This window comes from Sminthopsis crassicaudata, chromosome 4 (genome assembly GCF_048593235.1).
Source record: "Sminthopsis crassicaudata isolate SCR6 chromosome 4, ASM4859323v1, whole genome shotgun sequence".
Lineage (NCBI taxonomy): Eukaryota > Metazoa > Chordata > Mammalia > Dasyuromorphia > Dasyuridae > Sminthopsis > Sminthopsis crassicaudata.
Window position 1 is genome coordinate 434,148,628 of NC_133620.1, and position 23,594 is coordinate 434,172,221.

The window sequence follows — 23,594 nt, forward strand, 5'->3', positions numbered from 1 at the left end:
TGTAGGAAAGCATGGTGATTGAAAGAGAAAAAACAAGGAAGAAATGATCTCCCTGCCCTGCTAGTGAGCAGATGCATCTGTTTAAATTCTACCTGTGGAAAAAGTGTTGCATTTAACTGTTTTCCCTGTTATAATGACACAAGCCAACTTACTTTCAAAAAATTATTTCACGACAAGCACTGTATGTAGGTATCAGAAGGATATTTGAGAATCACTTTGGTTTTCAGTTCAGCTCAGCCATTAATTTGAGGTTGAAAATTGATCAAATTTCTCAGTCTTTATAGCCTATTTTAGTTGTTATTTTTATAGAATCATTAATTTTCATGCTAGATGATGGTCTTGGTGGCCATATAGTCCAACTCCCTTATTTTACAAATGAGAAAACTGAGGCTCTGAGGGGTGACACTGCACAATATCCCAGAGATAATAAGTGGCTGAGCAGAATTTGAATTCAGATCTTCTTGGCTCCAGATACAATACTCTTTCCCCTAAAGTACAGCTGCATTTTATAAAAATACAAAATGAGAGTTAAGCTAGACTATTCCTAATATCCCTTCTAATTCTGTGATTCTATGAATCTTACTGTAGGGAACAAGTGATTTCAGCAATTTCTTTTTTCTGGGGTTCCAAGGAAAAAAAAAAGGAAAGGAAGAAAGGAAGGAAGGAAGAAGAAAAATAGAAGAAAGAGAAAAAGAAAGAGAGAAAGAAGAAAGGAAGGAAGAAGCAAAGGAGAAAGAAGAAAGGGAGGAAGAAAAAGGGAAGAAAGAAAGGAAAAGAGGAAGAAGAAAGGGAGAAAGAAGGAATGGAATAGGGAAGGGAGAAAGAAGGAAGGAAACAGTTAGTTATTAAGTACCTGCTTTAATAGATGTAGAAAAAAATTTTTAGAGATGGAAAGAGAGCATTCAAAATGAAGAAGCATCATGCCCAGGGCCCTTGCTATCATATTACTCCTCAGGGACACTACCCTTCTCTTTTCTTCAGGCCTTTATGTTCACAGTCCTGAAGGAATGGGGAAACTCCTCTGGGACTCTGAACTCAGATCTTTCCAAACCAAAATGAACATTCTTATCAATTGCTCTTTCCAAGAAGTGAACAGTAGATGTGCCAAAGACTAAAATCAATTAGATGTAAGCTCCCTTCGGGCAAGGAACAAGGTTTTCTTTTATGAGTCAGTTAGTTAGGCTATTAGTTGATTGTCTATAGAGTTGCTTCCTCTTGTAAATGACTCCACTCCTCTTCATTGCTCTTTTACTTTGGCTTGTTGGATTCACGATAGTGGAGATTCCTTTAGGGGCATTGGTTGGGCTAAATGACCAATACAATCTCTTCTATTGTAAAATTTCTGTGTCTAGAGAAAGCCCATATCACAGATGCAAGAGCTGCTTGAATGGCACCTTTGGCTCTGTGAGAGAAAAAAGGAAGCAGCTTCCAGGTGTTGTTTCTGAGTACTAATCAACAGTAGGACCTGGGAGGGAAAAAGGACTATAGGATCATAGGTTTTGGAAGGAGCCATAGAAACTATTGAGTCAAACCTGCTCATTTTACAGATAAGGAAACTGAGGCAAAGAGGTTAATTCATGTGTATCAGGAAGCATCTAAACTCAATGTAGGTATTTTCTCCATTCATCACTGGAAACTTTTTTTGTCTTCTCATTGAGACTTCTAGGAGTTTCCTATTTTAACCTATTCTTGTTAACAAGTGCTAAGGCTCACCTATTTCTAAGCTATTGAAAGACTTCAAGTGTTATGGTTCCCCTCTACATTTTTGCACCTTGGAGTAAAGCCTATTATACCTTACTCAAGTTGGCGCTGGCCCTTGGGTCTTGTGTGACAGCTCCCCTTTCACTTCTACGGTTGGGAGTGGTGGGAAAGGGACCAAAGAGCACAGTTTTTATACCCTCTATAAGTATTCATAGAACTCTAGGGGACATTGGTATAAAATAGTTTTTTAATAATAGTGATGTAATTACATTTTAAGGTTCAAAATTACTTATAACAAGTATAATTTCATTTTATTCTCATTTCAACTCTAAGAAGTATGTTGTTTTCATTCCCATGAGGGAAATGAAGATGATAGAAATTGAAGAAAAATTTCCAGTGGGAGCTGCCTAACACAATAAAATCTGAACTTCCTTTATTTGTCTGTTAGGATACTGTGTAGTGATGATGATGATGATGATGATGATGATGATGATGATGATGATGATGATGATGATGGTTTTTATATAGCATCTACTACATGTCAGTTACTTTACAATTATCATCTTATGTGATCCTCACAACAGTTCTTGGAAATTGTTGTTTGTCTTTCATTCTCAAAGAAGAGCAATAACATCATGAGCATGATTTCTTGACCTAAATGTGAATTGGATTTGAACAAGGAAGTGTTGCACAAAGTAGTCAGCCTTGATCTTTCTTCCAGAATCACTGGATTCCAGCGACAAGACAAAAGTCAAGATGACTGGTGATGGTCTAGGATGTAGTGGATCAGTTTGACCTTTCTAAATTAAAGTCTTTCTCAGGTCTCAGCTTGTCTGAGGCCATGTCCACTCCATAACTAAAGGCTAGGTAAGAATTTCTTGAAAGGTAAATGCTATTTTACTCCCCATTTGACTGATGAGAAAACTGAGGCAAACATAATTTAAGTGACTTACCTAGAGTCACACAGCTAGTGTCTGAAGTCAGATTTGAACTTGATTCTTCATCCTATCCACATCACCTAGTTGATACAGCTATTTAATTAGCCTGATTCTGGGATGCCAAAGTAACCTTAGCTAATGATGTCAGTCCTTTTAGCCTTTCCTCAGGAAGCATTGCCAACAGCTTTCTGGGATAAAGCCATCCATCAAACAGGGTCTTTCTGGCCACATGATCCTAGGATGAAAGTGTAGTGAGTTTCATTTCTTTAGAGCAGGGGTTCCTGGGATCCTGAGTTTTTTTTAATGTTTTGATAAATTAGATTTTGACATAACTGTTTTTCTTTATAATCCTATGTATTTTATTTTATGCTTTTAAAAACATCATTTGCAGAAGGGGTCCAATAGTCTGTCCAGATTGCCAAATGGATGCATCCATAATATAACAAATGTTAAAGAGTCCTTAATCTAAAAATAAGGTTTATATTTTCTTGAAAGGCAGACATCCTACAAGAGAAGTCATAGTTCAAGTTGTTACCAGTATCTTCTACCTTGATTTTTTTTAACATCTCAACTTCATGTTTTAGGTAATGGAGAACTAAGGGGATGGGGGGGCATTGAGGTTAGAAGGAAGGGAAGCAGGAGGCTACTGCTACTCCTCTGCAAGGACACCTCTATCACTTTATCTCCAACTGACCCTGGACATAGAGGTTTTCATGAATCCAAAAGTAAAAGTGAACAAGATATCATGGGGAAGTAGATGCCCTCAGTATCAGGCTGATTTTGTGACTTCTCCTGGGTTCTTGGTGGAGGTATGATTTTTTCTGGGACTCCCAAGCCTTAAACTCAATAGCCACAATGATGCTAATTCTCCTGGAAAATCTGGGCTTCTATCAACTGTGAGTCAGTGCTAATTACACCTCAGGCTAAGCATTCATTTCATTGTCATTTTATCCATCCTTATTCCTTGTAAATGCTTATGATGCTTTTCATATGTCTCAGGTAGCTTCAATTTTAAGACTATATCAGTTGGTCATTAAAAATGAGTCCTGAAAAGCCTAACAACTTTTCCATTCTGACAACAAGAAGGGCCAAAGTTGTAAGTGTCCTAACATGGTCCTATGGGCAGAAGGCCCTGATTCCATCCTTGGTGATTGCCTGGCCCCCACTCTAGACTGACAAGAAGACTAGGCCATGGGGATGCTTTGTGTCTCTGGGATGAGTCACCAGAGCATCCCCACAGACACGGCTCCCTTCTGGAACCTTTCTGTGACCACTATAGAGGTTCAGAGAAATCTTTCTGGAGAGCTATATATCCCTTGATGATGAGTGATCTGCTTGAATTCATACTGCTTGGGAAACATGAGAACTGAGACCAAGGCTCATTAGAGACCGGCATCATAGAGAGAGATTACCAGGCTCAGAGCCAGGAATAATAATATTAGCTAGCATTTACATGGTACTTTACAATCTCACTTGTTATTCACAGTAACACTGTGAGGTAAGTGGTAGCCCATTTTATAGTTGAGGAAAATGAGTTTGAGAGAAGTGAAGTGCCATATCCAGGGTCACCCGGCTAGTTAGTGTCTGAAGCCACATTTGAATTCTGGTCTTCCTGACCCAGAAACCAGTGCTCTATCATTATGCCATCTATTTGTGTTTCTTCATCTGGGAATTCCCTATATCAATTAAATCATCTATATTCTGATGGAAGTGGAAATCTTCAACATAAAGAAGATCCAACTCACTTCCAGTTGATCAATGATGGACAGAAACAACTACACCCAGAGAAGGAACACTGGGAAGTGAATGTAAATTGTTAGCACTACTGTCTACCTACCCAGGTTACTTATACCTTCGGAATCTAATACTTATTGTGCAACAAGAAAATGGTATTTACACACATATATTGTATCTAGGTTTTATTGTAACACATGTCAAATGTATGGGATTGCCTGTCATCGGGGGGAGGGAATGGGGGGATAATTTGGAAAAATGAATACAAGGGATAATATTATAAAAAATTACTCATGCATATATACTGTGAAAAAAATTCTAAATTAAAAAAATTAAATTATCAATTCAATTATTGTTCGCTTTTTTTTTCAGATGTGTCTAACTATTTGTGATTGCAATTGGGGTCTTCTTGGCAAAGATAATAGAGTGGTTTGCCATTTCTTTCTCTAGGTCATTTAATAGATGAGAAACTGAGACAAATGTATTTTCTAAACAGTTATGAATTTTCAATATCAGTGGATGTGTTCCCACTCTTTTCTAGTTCTGTTATTCCCAGCCTTAGGTCATGATGGCAATTGGCACTAGGGACAGGACTGCATAAAGGTCACAAAATATCCTCCTCTCCAAACACAAGATGGAAGGAAGGCTGTTTTGGTAGGGAGGAAGGGAGGGCCAGGCCAGGCTGGGTCATTTTTCATTAGTGTGATGATAACCATTGTCTGTCATTGCCATTCCCCATTTGCAATACCCAAAAGATGTACAAGTGATCTTCAGCTCTGTATGGGACCCACTGTTACCTTTTTATTTGCCATTTAATTGTTCAGAAAATGCAAGGCAAGGGTGGAGAAGGGAAACAGGCAGCTTTCTGTGCCTTAATAGCATACCCAGAAGGTTAAAGGAGTGGTCATTTTCTAGAACAGAAGTCAGCACATTACTGGTGCCCTGTGGAGAGGTAAGGAGTTCAGCCTCTACTTAGCTTTGAATCTTTTCTTCTTGATTCTAAGAAATGTGATTTCTCTACTTGTTCATTTTTTCCCCTAACATTCTAAGCTTTCCCCAACTTCCACTGATAGGGAGGACTTGAGGTTTTTTTTAATAGCTGATTCTTGGGCCCCATTTCTGGGATTTAGACAAAATAGCAGTTGTAGACAATTTCCCACACCCCAGAGTTGGTTGATCTTTCTCCTTGGTCCCCACACCCAGAGTCTTTTCTTCTCCTCCAAACTGCTCTACTCCTGCTCCTGACCTTAATTAACTTAATCCTTTCTCTTCCTCTGACTCATCACTGTTTTTTCTTCTTCTTGTTGTTCAGAAGTTTCTGTTCTCAGACTCCTCCTATCCCATCTAACTAACACCTAAAGTCCACACTATTTTTCACCTTTTGTTCTTTTCCAACACTCTATATTCCAGTCAAACTAGCTTGCTAGCTATGCCAAATACATGGCATTCCTGCCATCTCCCACCTCTGGGCCTTGGCACAGGTGATCTCCCCTCCCTCCCCCAACACACACCTTTCTGGAACAAACTCCTTTCCCAACCTCACCTCATCTTATGGAATCCCTATTTTCCTTTCGAGTCCATCTCAGGTGTCACCTTCTAGGCCTGTGTCTTTCCTGATTTTCCTCCAGTGGTTAGTGATCTCATCCTCTTGAAATTACTTTATATAATTTTTCTATGTAATTTGTATTGACTCACCAGTGTATGTTCTTAGCACCCTCTGCCTGTTTTTCTGTCACGCTGTCCCCATAACTGTAAAGTAGAAGGTGGATCAACATGAATAAGGGATAGTTCTTTGTTCCATGTGTCTGGGGCACACAAGCTGGATGAAGAATTAAATTGGAACTACCTTTAGCAACCACAAAGCCCCCTTAATGACTTCAAACTTCCCTTGAAAACAAAGCTCTCATTATTCTAATGTAAACCTTTTACCCGTGTTACTGTATGGCCAGTAAGACATGGAATAAGGTAATACCAGAAGAATCTAAAAAGAAGGGCACCTAGAGTGTAATGGAGGTGTGCCTAGTGAATTTGTGAGCAGACAATAGCATATGATAGGAGAAGAAGTCTGCTGAAGAGCAGGAGTTAAAATATTACTTCAAAGAACTGTATGATAGTAAGATGAGGTGGGCTAGTTATTTGACAGGGTTAATAGGGCTGACTGATTGACAGGCTCAGTTAGAAGAAATTGAGGAAAGCCATTGGCAAATTAGGTGACTCTCTGTAAGGAACTTAAGGGAGGACAGGGTTAAGAGTCCCAAAAGATGGACAGGTTCAAATAGACTGTGACTTATATAACTGAAGGGAAATTTCAAATTGTTAGGAATTTTCAAATTCAAAATGTCAGATCCTTTTTAATATTGAGTGTATCTTTACATATGTTGTATTATCCCCTCATCCCCCAATCTATATTGACTTAGGCTCCTCAAACTTATCAGTTTCAACTGTTTCTAGCGACTAATGATCACTGATTTAGAGTGAAAAAGGAAACAGAAAAAGCCTTGGCATCTGAGAAACCTGTGTTCAAGTTCTTTCTCTAGCCAATGTTAACTATGATTATGGATAGATTACTAAACCACTCATTGTCTGGGGCAGTTGTTGAATCCTTTCAATCATGTCTAATTGTGACTAACTCTTTGTAGCCCCATCGGAGGTTTTTTTGGTAAAGACACTGGAGTGGTTTGCCATATTCTTCTGCAGCTCATTTTACAAATGGGGAAATTGAGGCAAACAGGGTTTAAGTGAGTTGGTCAGGGTTATACATCTAATAAGTGTTTAAAGCTCTCTTTCTCTTTCTCTGTCTTTCTTCTAGCACATGAATTGCTACCAAGGTAAAATGATCAGGGATGGGTGGATACCTGCAGACTTTACATAGTCAGTGTCCTGTTTTGAAAACACTTTGGACAACTGGACAAATTTAGCAAGATTTCACAAAACACTTAAAAATCTTTAAAACATTTAACGTTCTATTTTATTTTAGAAGGAAAGGCATGTTGTGAATCAACCCCAAATAAAAAACACTTGAAAACTCCACCCCCCCAAATATTTTCTTTCTTTTCCAAGATACAGAGTTGCTGACACATGGGCAGAGAATCTGGAGGCAGGGTTTGAAGTCTGACCTCTTTAAGAAAAAAACTTTCTAATTAGTGACCTTTCTTTTAAAATAACAGACAACACTCTTGAACCGAGTTCAAAGGAAAGCTAACTCCTAGAATCATTCAGTTTCATGTGTGGTAAGAAACTTTCTCTCCTGGTGTGTCATATTTTGGGAGAGTTGGCTTGATTTGCCTTTGCAAGTTTCAGAAAAGGGTGAGAATGAACTTTTTCACTTTTTTTTTTTTTTTGTGCTGGAGCCAGAGCCAGAATTTGCTTTATTCTGCAGGTAGAAGGAAAGCAGTCCAAGACAACTCAGTAAAAACAAAACAAAGCAAAACAACAACAACAACAAATTCCACGAATGTTTAATAGCTTATTTACTTTTTTTATTGGGAGCCCAGGAAATCTTCTCTTTGCTTGATTTGCTATTGTTTGTCCTTCATTCTTGAAGTAGATCATGATATTGGGGAGGAAATGCTATGAAATATAAGTGAATTGAATTTAAGTGAGGGTGGGCTGGGCAAAGTAACCAGCCTTATTTTCTCCTCCAAAGTCATCAGCTTTAAAGTGGGAGCTAGGGTAATGTGACAAAAGCAATGAAAAACCCCTTTGCTTTCACTGTCTTGTTCTTCAAGCAAGTAGAACCCATTACTTGTAATTGTGTAATTAAAGGGATGCCATTAATTTCATTTTTAATGTAAAAATTTAAATTATCATGAACTTCACAAACAAACAGAAAAGGAGATTGTGAATTTTTGCTGTGTACCAATTGGATTTTTAAAAAGTATATATTGAATTTAACACTGTGATATAAACCTGCCCTGCTTGTTTGGGTTCCCCTTGAATTTCCTTGTCTCTTCTTCTGTGTATTTTTTAAAATGCCATTCATTTTATAGGGGAGAAGGAATTAGATGTGATAATGGCAGCAGGGTTTGAAGTATAAACCTTTCTTCTCTACTTCCAAAGATTATCTACTCTTATATCACTCCTTCTAAACCACATATACAATTAGTTCTTTGTCACCCTTGGAAAGAGTAAGAAAAGGCAAGAACTTGAATTAGGTTTAGATAGAAATATGTCATCAGATTGGATATTATCAATGTCTTCTTTGCATCCAAGAACTGGTAATGGAGTTCTTTTATGAGACACTCCATATTTTGAGAGAAGAGATGTGTAGTAAGACACATGGGAAAATATCTGAGATGGAAGAAGATAAATATGTGATATGAGAAGATGAGGTCAGTCATTTGACATTACTTATCTTCCTTTGGAACTTAAATTGAATAGGAAGTCACTTATTCAAGCTGAGCAAATGGACCCTGAAGTAAGGAGGACCTAATTCAAATCCAGCCTTAGACGCTTAACACTTGCTAGCTGTGTGACCCTGGGCAAGTCACTTAATTCTAATTACCTTGCTGGGGAAAAAAAAAGATAATGTTCAAAATTTTTGGTTGCTTATTTCACAAACCTATAAAAGGCATAGAATTGGAAGAAGGAAGGTCATATAAATAACTGCAAATAGAGCAATTTGACTGGAGCACAGAATGAGTAAACCTGGAAAGATAGGTTTAAGACATTGTGATGGGAACTTTTTTTTTTTAACCTCTAGAGTTTCTGGAGCAGAAAAGTGACTTGGTCACACTTGTGATTTAGGAATATCTGTTTGCTAGCTATTTGGGAGTAGAGAAGGGAAAGACTAAAGATGGGGAGAACAATGAGGAGGTTATTGCAATTGTTCAGGTGAAAGGTGATGAGCGTCTGAACTACTGTATAAGTAGAAGAGGATGCCTGGGAGATATGTCATGGAAGATGGGATCAATAAGATTTGGCAGTTAATTGAATGTGCAGAAGAGTAAAAGATATAATTTTGAGATCCTTGGTGACAGGAAGAATGGTGATATCCTTAACAGATGGAAAAAGGTAGAAAGGAGAATGGATTGTAGGAGAAAAGCTAGGGCTGCATACATGGAGCTAAGAGTCATTGTTTTCATAATGGTAACTCAATCCATAGGAACTGATGAGATTATCATAAAATGGTATATGTGGACAAAAGGTCATAGGAAAGCTCATTGGTGGGTACACCCACACATGGAATGGGGAGGGACATCGGTGATGAATCAGCAAAGCAGAATAAAAAACACAGAATGACCATACAGGTAGGAAGAGAACTAGGAGAAAGTAGCATCATGGAAAATCTTGGGAGGAGAATGGTCCATGGTAATTTTTAAAAATTCAGAACTAGAAGGGACCTAAAAATCTTTTCTTTCTGGAAATGAGAAAACTGAAGGTCAAAATGACATAGGTGACAATCAGATTTAGATCTGAATGAAAGAATAAGTTTCTTTGATGTTCAAATTTTCTGGTTGCTGATTTCATCAGGAAAGACTTAGACCCAGCATAACACAGAACTTTCCCTGTTATGGGAAAATTCTAGGCCCAGAGCTCTGGGAAGAAACTTCTTTAAAATTATGACAATGTCAACATTTTAATGGTATCTTAGCCCTGTTGGCCTTATAAAAATATACTATGGGGGGAGGGATATGATTTTGTGGGAAATTAAAGCCCTTTCACAGACATTGCAACCAGGATAAGATGATATCCTGCCTCCATCCCTACTCCTTAGCCCATAAGTTTTAGGCAGCTTCTGAAAAACTGGATTTTGCTTCCAGAAAAGCTAACAAATCTCAAGGTCCTCAGAGAGTTTTACTAGTGGAGAAAATGAAAGGAAGGATCATGAAATTATAAATCTAGAACTATAAGGGATTTTAGGGATCATTTTGTCCAAAACTCTCATTTTACAGATGAAGAAAGTGAAGCCCAGATGTGTCAAACAAGTGGCTGAAATTCAAAAAGGGTCACAAAAAAGTGGTAGGACCATGGATTCATCCAAGTACCTCATTCGGGATACTAGATCATCACAGTATTAGATCTAATATTTGAATCCAGGTCTTCCTTGATTCAAAATCCAACTCTACATTATCTAAAAAAAGCATGGAAAATGGAGTAGTAAAAATAAAAGATATTATTCACTAATGGGAGAATGAGCAAATTCAGAAGAATTTTTTCTTATACAACAATAAGTATAGCTAGCATTTAAGTAGTGCTTTAAGGTTGGCAAAGTACTTTAAAAGTAGAATTTTATTTGAGTCTCACAACAACCCTATGAAGTAGAAGTTATTATTATTTCCATTTCACTGATGAGGAAAGTAAGACTGAGAGACATGAACGACACATAGCCATTTGAATCAGGATTTGAATTCATATCTCTCTTCCAGTCTAGCACTGTAAATGCTATGCCAACTAACTGCCACAATGAGGGTAAAAGAATGAATGAAACAATTAAAAATATATTTGTTAACTGCTTACTATATACCAAGCACTGTAATAAATCTTAGGGATACAAATTGAAAAAGTGAATCAGTTCTTACCCTCATGAAGCTCCCATTCTAGTTTTGAGAGACAATGTATAAACAAATTTCAGATGTAGCAGAGAGAATGGAAAGATCCAGAAGTCCTAAGGGCTCAGTAGTAGGAGAGATGGCAAAGTCCAGATATGCCTCAGGCTTCATCTTTTGGGAGTGATCTCTTTTTTGATGAAAAGTCAACTCATCCTAGAAGCCTTTATAGTAATCTTAATTTTGATATAACTGAATAATACACAGCTATGCAAAGAGATGTCCATGTTTCTTAGTTCTTTCTTTTTCCTTATCTAAACAGGCAATAGCTTTCAGACAATCATACACTTTGGACTATACAGATCAGAAATAGCAGATATCAAATACTGAAAGAATAATAAATATCTGACAAAGCTGCTCCCTCAGAAACAAGCTCTATTCAGGAAATCATCTAGAAAATATAATCACCAGATTCACAGCTGATCTTCCTTTTTTTCTTTCCTCTCTTTCCTCCTCCTCCTCTCCTCTCTTCTCTCCTTCCTTCTGTCTCTCTGTCTTTTTCCTCCCTCCCTTTCTTTTTCCTTGTCTTTTTCCTCCCTCCATTTCTTTTTCCTTTCCTTTTTCCTCCCTCCCTTCTTTCCTCTCTCCTTTCCTTCTTTTCTTTCCCTGTCTATGTCTCTCTGTCTTTTTCTCTCCCTTCTCCTTCCTTTTTTCTTTTTCCTCTCCCTTCCTCCTTCTTCTTCCTTTTCCTTTCCTCCTTTCCTCCCTCCATCTCTTCCTTCCTTCTTTTTCCTTCCTTCCTTCCTTCCTTCCTTCCTTCCTTCCTTCCTTCCTTCCCTCCTTCCTTCCTTCCTTCCTTCCTTCCTTCTCCTTCCTTCCTTCCCCTTCCTTTTCCTTCCTTCCTTCCTTCCTTCCTTCCTTCCTTCCTTCCTTCCTTCCTTCCTTCCTTCCTTCCTTCCTTCCTTCCTTTTCCTTCCTTCCTTCTCCTTCCTTCCTTCCTTCCTTCCTTCCTTCCTTCCTTCCTTCCTTCCTTCCTTCCTTCCTTCCTTCCTTTTCCTTCCTTCCTTCCTTCCTTCCTTCCTTCCCCTTCCTTCCTTCCTTCCTTCCTTCCTTCCTTCCTTCCTTCCTTCCTTCCTTCCTTCCTTCCTTCCTTCCTTCCTTCCTTTTCCTTCCTTCCTTCCTTCCTTCCTTCCTTCCTTCCTTCCTTCCTTCCTTCCTTCCTTCCTTCCTTCCTTCCTTCCTTCCTTCCTTCCTTTCTTCACAACTGCATGACTTTGCTTAATGTTCATTTGCTTCCTATTCAGAATTTTCCAATTACAGAAGAGATGATTTTTCTCTGCTTTGAGAAGCTATATTGTAAAGTGCTCATGTGCTCTGATAGGACAGTGAACAGACACAGTCTTATAATAAACATTTAAAGAAAAGAAAGCCGAATGAAGTCCAGGACATATTGAGAAATATTAGAAATTATTTTGGTGACTTTAAACTTTATTAAAAAAACTACACACACACACAACTAGGGATTGGGGGAGAGATAGATTTTTGGATTGACTGATCTATTGGCATATGAGTCAAAGGCTCCTTTCAGTCTTCATTTTCTACTGAAGCGTTTCTTCTCATTTTTTTGCACATCACAACTCAAATCTAAAATTAGTGTCCTTTTCACTGGAGTGTGTGTGTGTGTGTGTGTGTGTGTGTGTGTGTGTGTGTGTGCCTATACACGCTCATGTGCACACATGCCCTGGATTATTGTAGGGATGTTTTTGTTTCTGTAGCCAATAAAGATGCCAGCTTGTAGGAGGATCTGTGGTTATCTGAACCAAATTTTGGTAGGGGGCAGAAAAGGGAGAAGTGGAGGAAAGTGAAGTTTGGAATCAGGTGGCTGGTTGGTCTCAGAGCTGATGGATGGCCCACACAATGACTTCACTCCAAGCAATGTGAAAACTAATTGAGAAAACATGTTCCAGTGATGTCTTCATGGAAAAATCCAGATTGGGGCATTTTTTTTATTCCTTTAGAATTCCTTGAATATTTGTTGTGCGTGTCTCTACAGCCTCCTGGATCATTACCCCATTCTTACTGAGAAAGACTAAGATTCCCTGCTTTAGCTGAAGTTAGCTCTGTGGGGAGTGGAATTCCCTCAGAGAACTAATGGACCAGTGGTCAGTCAGAGTATGGGGCAGGGACAAAGATAATCTGCCCTTTTTTGCTTTTTCTATAAAAAGAGAGAAGCAAAACTAAAGTTCCTGGAAACTCATTCTCTCCTACATCCGTCATAGTCACTCTCCCATACATACCATGCCTCAGTCTATTCAAAATGAATACCATTTTTTTCCTTTCTCTATTATTTTTATCAAAGTCTTGTCAACCATTCAAGGACTATTTCCTCCATGAAACTCTCCCCCAATTAAATTCCTCCAAAGAATTAGGAACTTAATTGGTACCAAGGACACAAGGGAAATAGAGACTCAGTCCCTGACTTCATAGAGTTCCATTCTATTGAGAAGATATCCCATAGTTTTCGATAATTATAATCCAGGTCATAGGATAAATCAATCTATCAAAGAATGAACTGTTTATAAAATACCTACTATGTACCAAGCACTGTGTTAAGTACTAAGAATACCAGAAAGAGGCAAAAGGCAGACTCTACCCTCAAGGAATTTACGAGTTAATGGAGAAAACAATATGCAAATTCAAAGCAAGTTATATACTATATTGGATAAATAGAAAATAAGCAACAGAGGAAGGCACAAGAACTAAAGCTGGGAAATTCAGAAAGGATTTCTTGGAAGAGAAGAAGGGGAAGTAAAGGAAGTAAGCCTTTATATCGCATCTATTATTTGTTTGGGTACTGAACTTTTATATAGTATCTACTTTTGTGCCAGACACTGAAGGGAATAATCAGTTATGCAGTACCTATTATGTGCCAGCACTGAAAGGAATAAACATTTGTATAGCACCTGCTATGTACCAGATGATTTACAAGTGATTTACAAATATTATTTCATTTGATCCTCAATCCTGCAAAGTAAGTATTACTACTATCCTCATTTTACAGTGGAAGAAATTGAGGTAAACAGGTTATGTTACTTCCCCAGGGCCATACAGCTAGTCTGTATCTGAGGCCACATTTGAATTCAGGCATTCTTGTCTTTGGGTCCTGTGCTCTATTATCTGTGCCACCTACCAGCCTCAGGAAATAGCACCTGAGTTGAGCCTTCAAGAGAGACAGGAACCTTGAGAGGGAAAGAGGGGTAGAGGTATTGAAGGTGTGAGAATGGCTTATGGAATGTACTTTATAGAGGCATGTAGAATTCTGGGAACAGTATGTTTGTCAGTGGTATTTAGTGGGGAGGAGTGTGAAATAAAGCTGGTGGGGTAAGTTTGAACCAGAATGTTAAAACCTTAAATGCTAGGCTGAGAAATTATTTCCCTTATTCCAATTTCTATAACTCTTAGTGACTGCAGCAGGCAATTCAGTGTTAAACATTTCCCTTTCTTCCTCTGTTTAAATACTTTGTAGGTAGAGGAAAAAGAAAAAGAGGACATTCCATGCAGGGGGTATAGCATGAGGGAATAGACACTTGGGGATCTTCATGAAGGCACAGGGATGACTAGGAGATGTATAAGAGACAAGTAGTTCTGAATTTAAAGGTAAATTCTTTTAGGATAGGAACCATGCCTAATGTTTCTTGATATTTCCAACAATAACTTGAATAATACTGAGCTTTTAAATAGGTGCTCAGTAAATACTCATTCAAAAGCATGGAGTTGATTGATGGAAATACAATATGGAGCCCTGGGATGATGAGTTTTTGCCTTTTTCTGGTTTTTTAAAATAGACAATTTACCCTTTGTTCTTTGGTTATCATCTGTCAATTAAGAATTACATCTGATAGCAAAGGAGATAATTATTCTATCACTGCATTATAAATTTTATAAAATAAACTGTTTCTTTCTATCTACATTTATTTCTTCCTATCTTCTTTACCTCCCCAAAGGTCAAAAGGAAATAGTCATATTGTTGCATTGGGTAAGGAACTAAAATAAGATGATAGAATTTGGAGCTAAAAAAGGAGTCCAATACCCTCCTAAAAATACCTACAAATGCCTTCAGTCAAAATGGCAACTTTCAAAGAATTCTGTATTGAAAGGATGATGTTTTATCATTTCCAAAATAAAATCTGGGGCAAAAAAAAATACATCTGAACATTCACTGATCTTTCACCCAGATGTCAAGAGGCTTGTAAAGATTATTTAAAGTAGGGAATGCAAACCAACCAGGATGTTAATTGTAAAATGTTAAAATATACAACTGGGTAAATAAAAATGATTTCTTGTGCCAGAAATACCAATAGTAGATTTGTACAAATTAGGGCATCTAAAATGGAAATGAAACTGGGGGGGCATTTGCCCCAGGACTTAATTTTAAATGGAAAGATAGATCTAAGAAATTCAAATGGAGTGTACAATATGTTAGAAACCTTCCTTTTCATTCTTATTTTTTCTCTAGCTGAGCCCTCTATCCCAATCACAGAGGTTTGTTACTACTCCCAACTTATCATTTCCTTTAGTGGATAGAATGCAGGATCTGGAATCAGGGATTTGAATTCAAATTCTTCCTTGGACACTTATCTCTGTGATCTCTTGATCAATTCACTTCACTTCTTTGGATCTCAGTCTCTTTATATGCAAAATAGCTGACTGGAACTGTTGGCCTAGAAGGTTCCTTCCAGTTATAGATCTATATCTATTCTTTAATTCTTTCCCTTTCCAGGTACTACTCATCCTTTAGCATTCTGAGTTTCAAGGATGTGGAAGTGGGGAGAGCTTGGGAGTGACTTGTCCAAACATTTCATTTTACAAAGGAAAAAAAAAAACAAACCAGAAGCCCAATAGCCTCCAAATGTGAAAAAACCTGCCCAAAGTATTATAGTAGATCCAGGATTTGACTCCAAATTCTATTTCATCATTCCCTATGCTATTTAAGAGCCAAGACCACATCCCTAGCACGTAGCACAGCTAGCTAAATAAATATTTTTGGCACCTGTCAATCTCTGCTTTTTCATTTGAAGCTGTCTTTCCTTCAGAAAAATCAGTAAGCATTCATTGTCCCTTGCTTGATTAGCAGGCAATTAGAACTACCTTGACTCACATTTCTTGAGGGTGAGGTGAGGAAGGGGGAGTAGGGAGGGCCCGAGACAACACTGGCCTATTGGCTTATTATCCTTGATATTTTGATGAATCTGTGATCTCACTAATGTGGGTCCTCCCTCTAATGATGAAGAACATGAGCCATCCACGTCCTTTCATTCTGTATGACTGTGTCTATATACTCCCAAATATCCTCTGCACACGGGTCCGCCCAAAATTCTGGAGCCCTTCCTCTAGTTCATGGGATCGAAGATTTAAAACCGAAAAGTCGATACTCTCTTTTTGCAGGTTTGGGACCTGAAGTCAAGACAGCTGAGCAAAGAAGGCAATGAAGTGAAATGACAAAGTCAGGATTCAAATGTAGATCCTCCTTGCTCAACCCTTGTGTTCTTTCTACTACACTATGTTCTCTTGATACTGAATGGATACCAATGGAGCATGTGAGCTTTTACTCCATGACTGGCCCACTTTCTTTTCAGTGATATACATCTAGGATATTCTTTAAAAGCTTAACAAATGCTTTTCATTCATTCATCCTTTATGTGGCTTCTCTTGTGAAATTCTTGGATGTTAATATTTATCATCATAGGTACAGAAAGACTGGGTCTTTTGAAGCAGGTTTTTCATTTCCTTGAGAGAGAGGGGCATTCAATGTAAAGAATGAGATACAACTAATTCTAGATAGGGAAGTCAGAAGCCGCATGAAACATACCAAGGCAATTCAGCACATCTGTACCAGATAGCAAATATTTTGTGGTTACTTGGAAACGATCATGTAGTATAATGGATTGTAAATTTCTTTATAGTAAAAGGCTACTGTGGTAAATTTGGACACCAGAGCCCATTCATTCATCACCACATCATAGTCAGGTCCTTCTATTTCCAGGGGTTTTTTGGTTTTTAAAGACCACTGCTGTCCTCTAAATCTCTCAAACTTCTCCTTAGCCGAAGAGTAAATTTACAAGAAAATTCTAGTTTTTGACTATGAATCCAAAGACAGAAAGGAGGAGGAAGAAAAAAAGTAAGAGAAGAAAGAGAATTTGTAATACTACAAAACCAATTAGGTTCCTAGATAAATCAAAACAATTATATAATTGGGTCATAACTAATAGGAGGAAATGTGGTGCTGAGAAAAGAGCCTTGGATTTGGAGGCAGAGGATATAGGTTCAAATTTCAGTTTATTATTTATATTGTCAAAAGTTGGAATGGAAAGATCTTGGTCCAGGGTGGGGGTGGGGATGGGTGAAAGACATTGCCTGATAGAAGCAGAAAGATAAGGGATAAGACTGGGATAAGACTCTGGTAAAATGCTGCTACTGAGGCTGCCACATGAACAAGGAGCCTCCTATTTTCTGCAGCTTTTGTTTTCCCTCAATAATTGCTTCAACATCCAGTTCTACCTTCCCTGCCCACCATCATCTTCTCTTCTTTGTTCTTAATAAATATCAGATATCTCATGTTATTACAATTCTCATTCCCTGAAACTGTATTCCTTTTATTCCTTTCAAAGATGAAGACTCAAAAACAAGCCACCCATTCTTGCTCTTCTGAGCTATTCTGAGAAAGGCAGTAGGTAGGTAGAGGATGGATCACTCTCAAGCAATTTTCTAAACATCTCGTTTCATTGTAGAAAAGTACCTAATTTGAAAACTAAATGGGAAATTACATACTCTCATTTATTCTGACAGCTTATGCCCATTTTTATTCATGTTTTGTAGAGATCTATGAATGCTGTATTAATTGGCCTTGGTGGTAGGGAAGGTTCTACTTGGCTGATGACTCAAAGGAGGGACCCCTGGTGAGTGACTGAGTGTGATCCAAGGTAGGATTTCCTCCTCGAATTAACACTGTAGACACTGTAGGACAGAGAGGCTATTTGTTTTGTTTTGTTCTGTTTTCTTCTTCAACATAAGGTAGAAGAGAAAACTACTAAATCACAACTTCTTCTCTTGCCACGGCTCTAACACATTCTACCCACCCTTTCTTTGTGCCTCCCCCAGCCCTCTATAATCTGATACTTATCTCCCTCGAGTCAACTATCTGCAGATACAATGATAGATACTGAAGGTAGAATTACTAAACTGGACTAAATGTAGATGACATTTTGGGGGGTGGGCAATATATATATTTTAGGGAGTGACTTAAGAAGGTTTGGATTCTGAAGTCTCAACCAAGTGATTCAAATAGTCTCTATCTCTTAGAGATTTTTAAAAACTTCTTCAGTTCTTTTGCTTTGGCTCAGTTTTGTTAGTGGAAGTCCTTATCTGCCAGAAATAAGTGCTTCCATTCACAGGATCAGAATTTAGCATTTGATAGGAGTTTAGAGACCACTCTCTTTGTTTAAGAGGTGAAAAGGACATTTATTTTCCAGATTAGGTAAAATGACATCCTAAGAAAACAGAGATAGATTGGGACTCATGCCTTCTTCCTACAAGTCTTTCTTCTACCAATTTCATGAATTTTGAAAATTTTCCTCTTTGAATATTGATGTGTATCACAGTCAACGTGGCCCATATAGTTCTTGGAACTACAGCATTTGACTATCTTTTAGTTGGTGAGGAAACAAGACATTATTACAATAGATAGTCTCTAAAAACAATCTAAATCCATCCAAATTAGTGCTCATACTCATTTGTTAGTGATAGTCATTTAAAACTGCTCAGGGGAAAATATTTCTTCTGGACATGAGTTAAATATGTGAATTGGTAGTCTGTAAAATCAATTACCTCATTGAATAAATGAATACAAAAGTCACAGGTACCACTAGGCCTAGTTTTGGAAATACAAATACTACACCAAAAGTAAGAGAGTCTGTCCTCAAATTATTTACAGTCTAACTAGAATGGAGTATCCTAGGTGGGTGCTTTGTTTTGGGAAGTCATAAGGCAAATGATTGACAAACCCTTTCCAGGAATGATAGTGTAGGTAGTACTGTATCCAAAGTTAGGAACTCTGGGGAGAGGGAAGGGTATGTAGTTGAGATCTGGTCCTATCAGATGTAGATAATTCTAATCAATCAGGAGTCCAAATGGACAGCTGGACAAAAACTGGGCATCTGGATTGAGGCAAAGGCAAAGAAGGTAGAGTGAAATGGAAAGACATGAACATGAATGGAAAGAAGCAGACTTGGGCTTGATATACTTCTAGCAGAGTCATAACTATAATCAAGACCAAATTCAGATCAAAGGATAGAAGTATGTATGATAGATAACAGAGGAATAGGCTATATAATTGCTTGACTAGTATATTATAGGAAAATTCTTTTTTTTTAAGGGAAAGAGTTTTATGTATTGGACAAGATGCTTCTGAGGTCCCTTCAAATTTGACTATAGAGTGACTAATGGTTTATGGGTTGAGAAGGGAGGTAGACCTTCAGAGAGGAGCATTATAATGACAAGATGCATCAGGTAAGGATGAGGTGATTGTAATACAGGTTTCTGAAGGGTAGTGAAATGAGGCACAAAGAGGAAGTACTCCTCCATGTCCCCATCCTGAGGCAAAGATTTATCTGTCCATACTAGTTATGGCTCTAACCATAGGACAACCATTTAGTAACCTTCCAAAGCAGATACAGTAGTTACCATTACAAATGAGGGGGCAGAGCCCTATTTCTAATGTATAAGGAAAAAGTTTGGTGTTAGCAAAAGAAATTGTGTCTTTTGTGAATTCTAATCTCTAGATGGATTTTCGACAGAAAGGCCCTGGCTTCCAATGCCAGTTTTCACTGCTCTTGATTTCAGTGTCTGCTTTGGGACACTCCTCTTCTATCCCCCAGAAATGAAGCCTAAGTACTTCTCATCCACTCCTTAGCAGTGAACCCTTCATATGGGGATTAGTGTAATGGAGTGGCTGAACTGATTTTTCTGTAGTATTTGCTCTATGATAGAAGCCAAGTGGTCACTGAAGCATTCTACAGACATGGTGTGAGTAATGCTTGATATCCAATTCAAAGAGGAAACTTCTCATATTTTTTTTCAGTAGTCTATCCTCAGTAACTATGAGAAACTCCCTTCAGGCTTTTCCCCTGCCCTCCTGGCAACTAAGGGCCTTCCTCTTGCCCTGACACCCAATTCCATCTCAGTCCAATACTTAGTGGATTAAGTAGGAAGCAACTGCATCAGTCTGAGTCTTGAACCTGCCCCTGCTCCACAGGACTCAGAATATTTGGGTGGAATAAGAAGAGTAGGGATGGGAGTTTCATTTTCCCAGAAGTGATTAGGAAAAAAAGGATAACTAGAGATGCCCTAGGTTAAGGTAAATTTAAAGAAATAAGCATGCCTATTGTGTTTTGAAGGCACTGGACAAAGGAGGATACAGCATTATTCCTATGTGCTCAAAGCCCTGTGTATGTATGTGTGTGTGTGTGTGTATGTGTGTGTATACACACACACACATATATATACACATATATGTGTGTGCATGTGTGTATATATATATGTGCTTAAATTTTACAAAATCAACTAGTAAGTCAATAAGCATTTATTTATTAAGGACCTATTATGTACCAGGAATTGTGCTTAAAAAAAAAACAACAACCCAAAAGCATTATTATTCTCAAGGAGTCCACACACTCTAGTGGAGAGAAAACATGAAAATAATTATGTCCAAATCAAGATATCTACAAGTTCAACAGAGGGAAGGGACCAAGCATTAAAGGGAGTTAGGAAATTATTCTTGTAAAAAGTAGAATTTTAGTTGGGACTTAAAAGAAGTCCTTTAAATGGACTTAATGGAAATAAGGAGGCAGTATTAGATACAAGATAAATCAGATAAGATGCCTGGAGTCTGAAACTGGAAAAGACTTCAGAGGTTTAGTTCAGTACCTTCATTTTATGTGAGAAAGCCAAGGACCACTGACTTCAAAAGGCCTGCTCAGGATTATCCAGGTAATAAGTTCGAGGGATGATTTTCATAGTACCAAACTTCCTCCTAACTGTTTATAGAATTCAACTGAACTACTTCCCCCACTCAAAGAAAAGAAAAACAAGGAGAGCTTATCAACTTCCCCACCCCCAAGTTCCCTTAACACAATCCTTAGGCTTCACATCATCTTTTAAGGACATCACATCCATTCCAAAGCAGCTCTCCATCATCCATTTTATTAATAATTCACCAGTATAAAAATGTAGGGAGTGTCAATAAGAATTCAGTGATTTATTTGAGGAGAGGTTGGTAATCAGCCCTCATTTCAAAGTAGGCCCCTGAGATTTAAAGAAACTTTTATTGAAATCCAGAAAGAGGAATAAATTTTCCCTCCATGCCAGTCCCTCCTGTCTTTTTTGCTCTTGGGTGTTTTATTTTCATTGTATTTTTCTGCTGATAGATAACTATCGCCTTCATCAATAGCCCCTGGCTAGGAAATGAAATATGAGTTGCCTATATTGATACTTGGCAATGGTAACAAAAGAGGCCTATCTGGTTGGTTGAACTTATTACTCATTTGGGAGTCTGAGAGTTCACCTGACAAAGGGAGAGAGAGGCAGAATTAAGGGAAAGACTATAAGATCAGGGCGTTGTCCAGTCTCTGGCACACGGTAGGTATTTAATAAATGTTTATAGAATTGAATGGGACCAGAAATTCCTCCTCCAGGGCAGGTTGGGGGAATGTTTCCAGAATTTGGATAGTCTTGGTTAAGATTTTCTGGAGAAGTTGTTCTGAGTTTCTGACGATCATTCATTATTACAACCAAGCTCCTAGTTCCATAACTGGGAGTCCTAAGTGGGAGATCATGCATGCCATAGTGAGTGAGGGTGCATAAAATACAGGCAGAGCAATGGCTATAGAGCTTTCCTTAGGGATTTCCTTAGCTTCAGATCACATATTGACAGAGTAGAATCAGGGAAGATTTCACTTCTTTTGTTTCCAGCTGGGACGTGTACTTCGTTTCTCTTAATACCCCAAGCACCCAAAAGGCTTTGCTGTAATAGACTTTAATGCCTGAAACACCCATAAATTATCCTCCAAACTGTTACAACTTCCAATCTGGAACGACTTGGAAAAACCAGCCCGGCAAGCAGGATTTTTTTTTTTTTTTTTTAATCTCACTTTTTAGGAGCATAGAAAGTTAGAGCAGCAAATCCTTTTCATCATAATCTGGGTGTTAAGTTCTTAAGGAAAAGAACAATCGGGATCAGCCCGAAGTAAAATACCGTCGGGGATCGTTTCCTGGCCCCTGAAGTCTTTTTTCTCTCCCTCTTTCTGTCCTCCCTGATTTAGAAGGTGGTGCCATCTCAGCCAAGCCTCCACTGCACCTGGCAACACCCGGCAGGGAAGGATGTCCCAAGAAGGAGAAGCTGAAGCCTTAGCTGCTCGGCCGGACACCTGAAGGTGCCCGTGGCGGTTTGAAAACGAAGAGGTTGGTGCAGCCCAGCCTCCATGCCAGTTTCTTGACAGTGGGCACATCGGCGTTCCCATCCCTACAACGGAGCCTTTGACCTTGGGCACCACTAAAGTCCGGGAGCTCTCGGGAGAGCCCCGAGCCCTCAGGGTCCCAGCTGCCGCGTGGGGAGGTTGCAGAAGGACTAGAAAGTGAGCGCTAAGCCGACTCCTGGGCTTGGGGCTGAGCTCTTCCCCTCACCTGGGGAGCCCCTGGGACCGCGCTGCCTTCGGGCAGCAATGCTACTTTCCGGATTCAGCCTACTGTGGTGCACTCGCGTGCCAAACCTTCGTACCTGACTCTCCGGAGCTTTCTGCGTGATCAGAGCCAGTGGCCCCTGCCCCCACCCCTCACCAATTCCTCCCTCGCTTTCAGGTTTCTCTCCCCAGGCGCCGCGTACCCTCCGAGAAGCCTTCCCTGGCATTGCGGGCTTCCCGGTGCGGAGCGCAGCTAAGGCGCACAACCGCGGAGCCACCGGAGCCTGGCAAGGTCCGCGTACCCCCAGCCCAGTCCGCCTCCACAGCCGCGCTCTTGGCAAAGCCGCTTGGGACACTCACCTCGGGGCTGCGCCTCTGGATGCCGGGAGCCTAGGGGTTGCCCAGAGGGTCGGAGATCTCGCTGGACCGGCGTCCGTAGACACTCTCCCAGGCGGACACAGCCATCCACCCTGCCCAGGTCCTCGCCGTGTGCGCCTCTGCCCGTGCGCTGCAGTGCCCGTGCTCTGGGGCAGTCCTGACTCACTCGGAGCTCCGCTCCCCTCGGGCTCGCAGCGCTTTCTGCTGGAGTGGCTGCCTCATGCTCTCCTCCTTAGCATTTTTTTATTTTAGTCCCTCCCCTTTCAAGGCTGCTCAAAACCTCCTCCCCCCCCCTTTCCTGCCCCCACCCCCACCCCAGCACCTGCTCTGACTGACTCCGAAGGGCTGTCTGCTCCGCAAGGGAAGCGTCCCTGAGCTAGTCCAAGGTGGCGAGACTAGGAGAGAGATCAAGCCCAGGCCAGTGCCAGGCCCAGGAAGCTCCGGAAGGGCACAGACTTTGTCTCTTGGCAGCACCTCAGGCCGTTGTGTCTAAGGAAGGAGAGGGGCACCGGCTGAAGGGCTGCACCCAGGTTCGGGAGGCACCCAGAGCGGGGCGCTGTGTTTGGGGCTATATTCTTTTAAGCTCCCAGTCCCCTGGTTGCGTGCCCCCTCCTGGTGCAGCT

The 23,594-nt window shown here is 39.6% G+C and overlaps 1 protein-coding gene across 1 annotated transcript in view; it reads right to left on the bottom strand.

The window, feature by feature from the left end:
- The window catches only part of NGF (nerve growth factor), an 81,447-nt gene extending 58,221 nt beyond the window's left edge, over positions 1 to 23,226 (bottom strand). Inside the window, exon 1 of the mRNA XM_074263156.1 lies at positions 22,954 to 23,226. The gene's annotated coding sequence lies outside the window, so the exon portion shown is untranslated. The remainder of the gene's footprint in view (positions 1 to 22,953) is intronic.
- Positions 23,227 to 23,594: the final 368 nt, after the last annotated feature.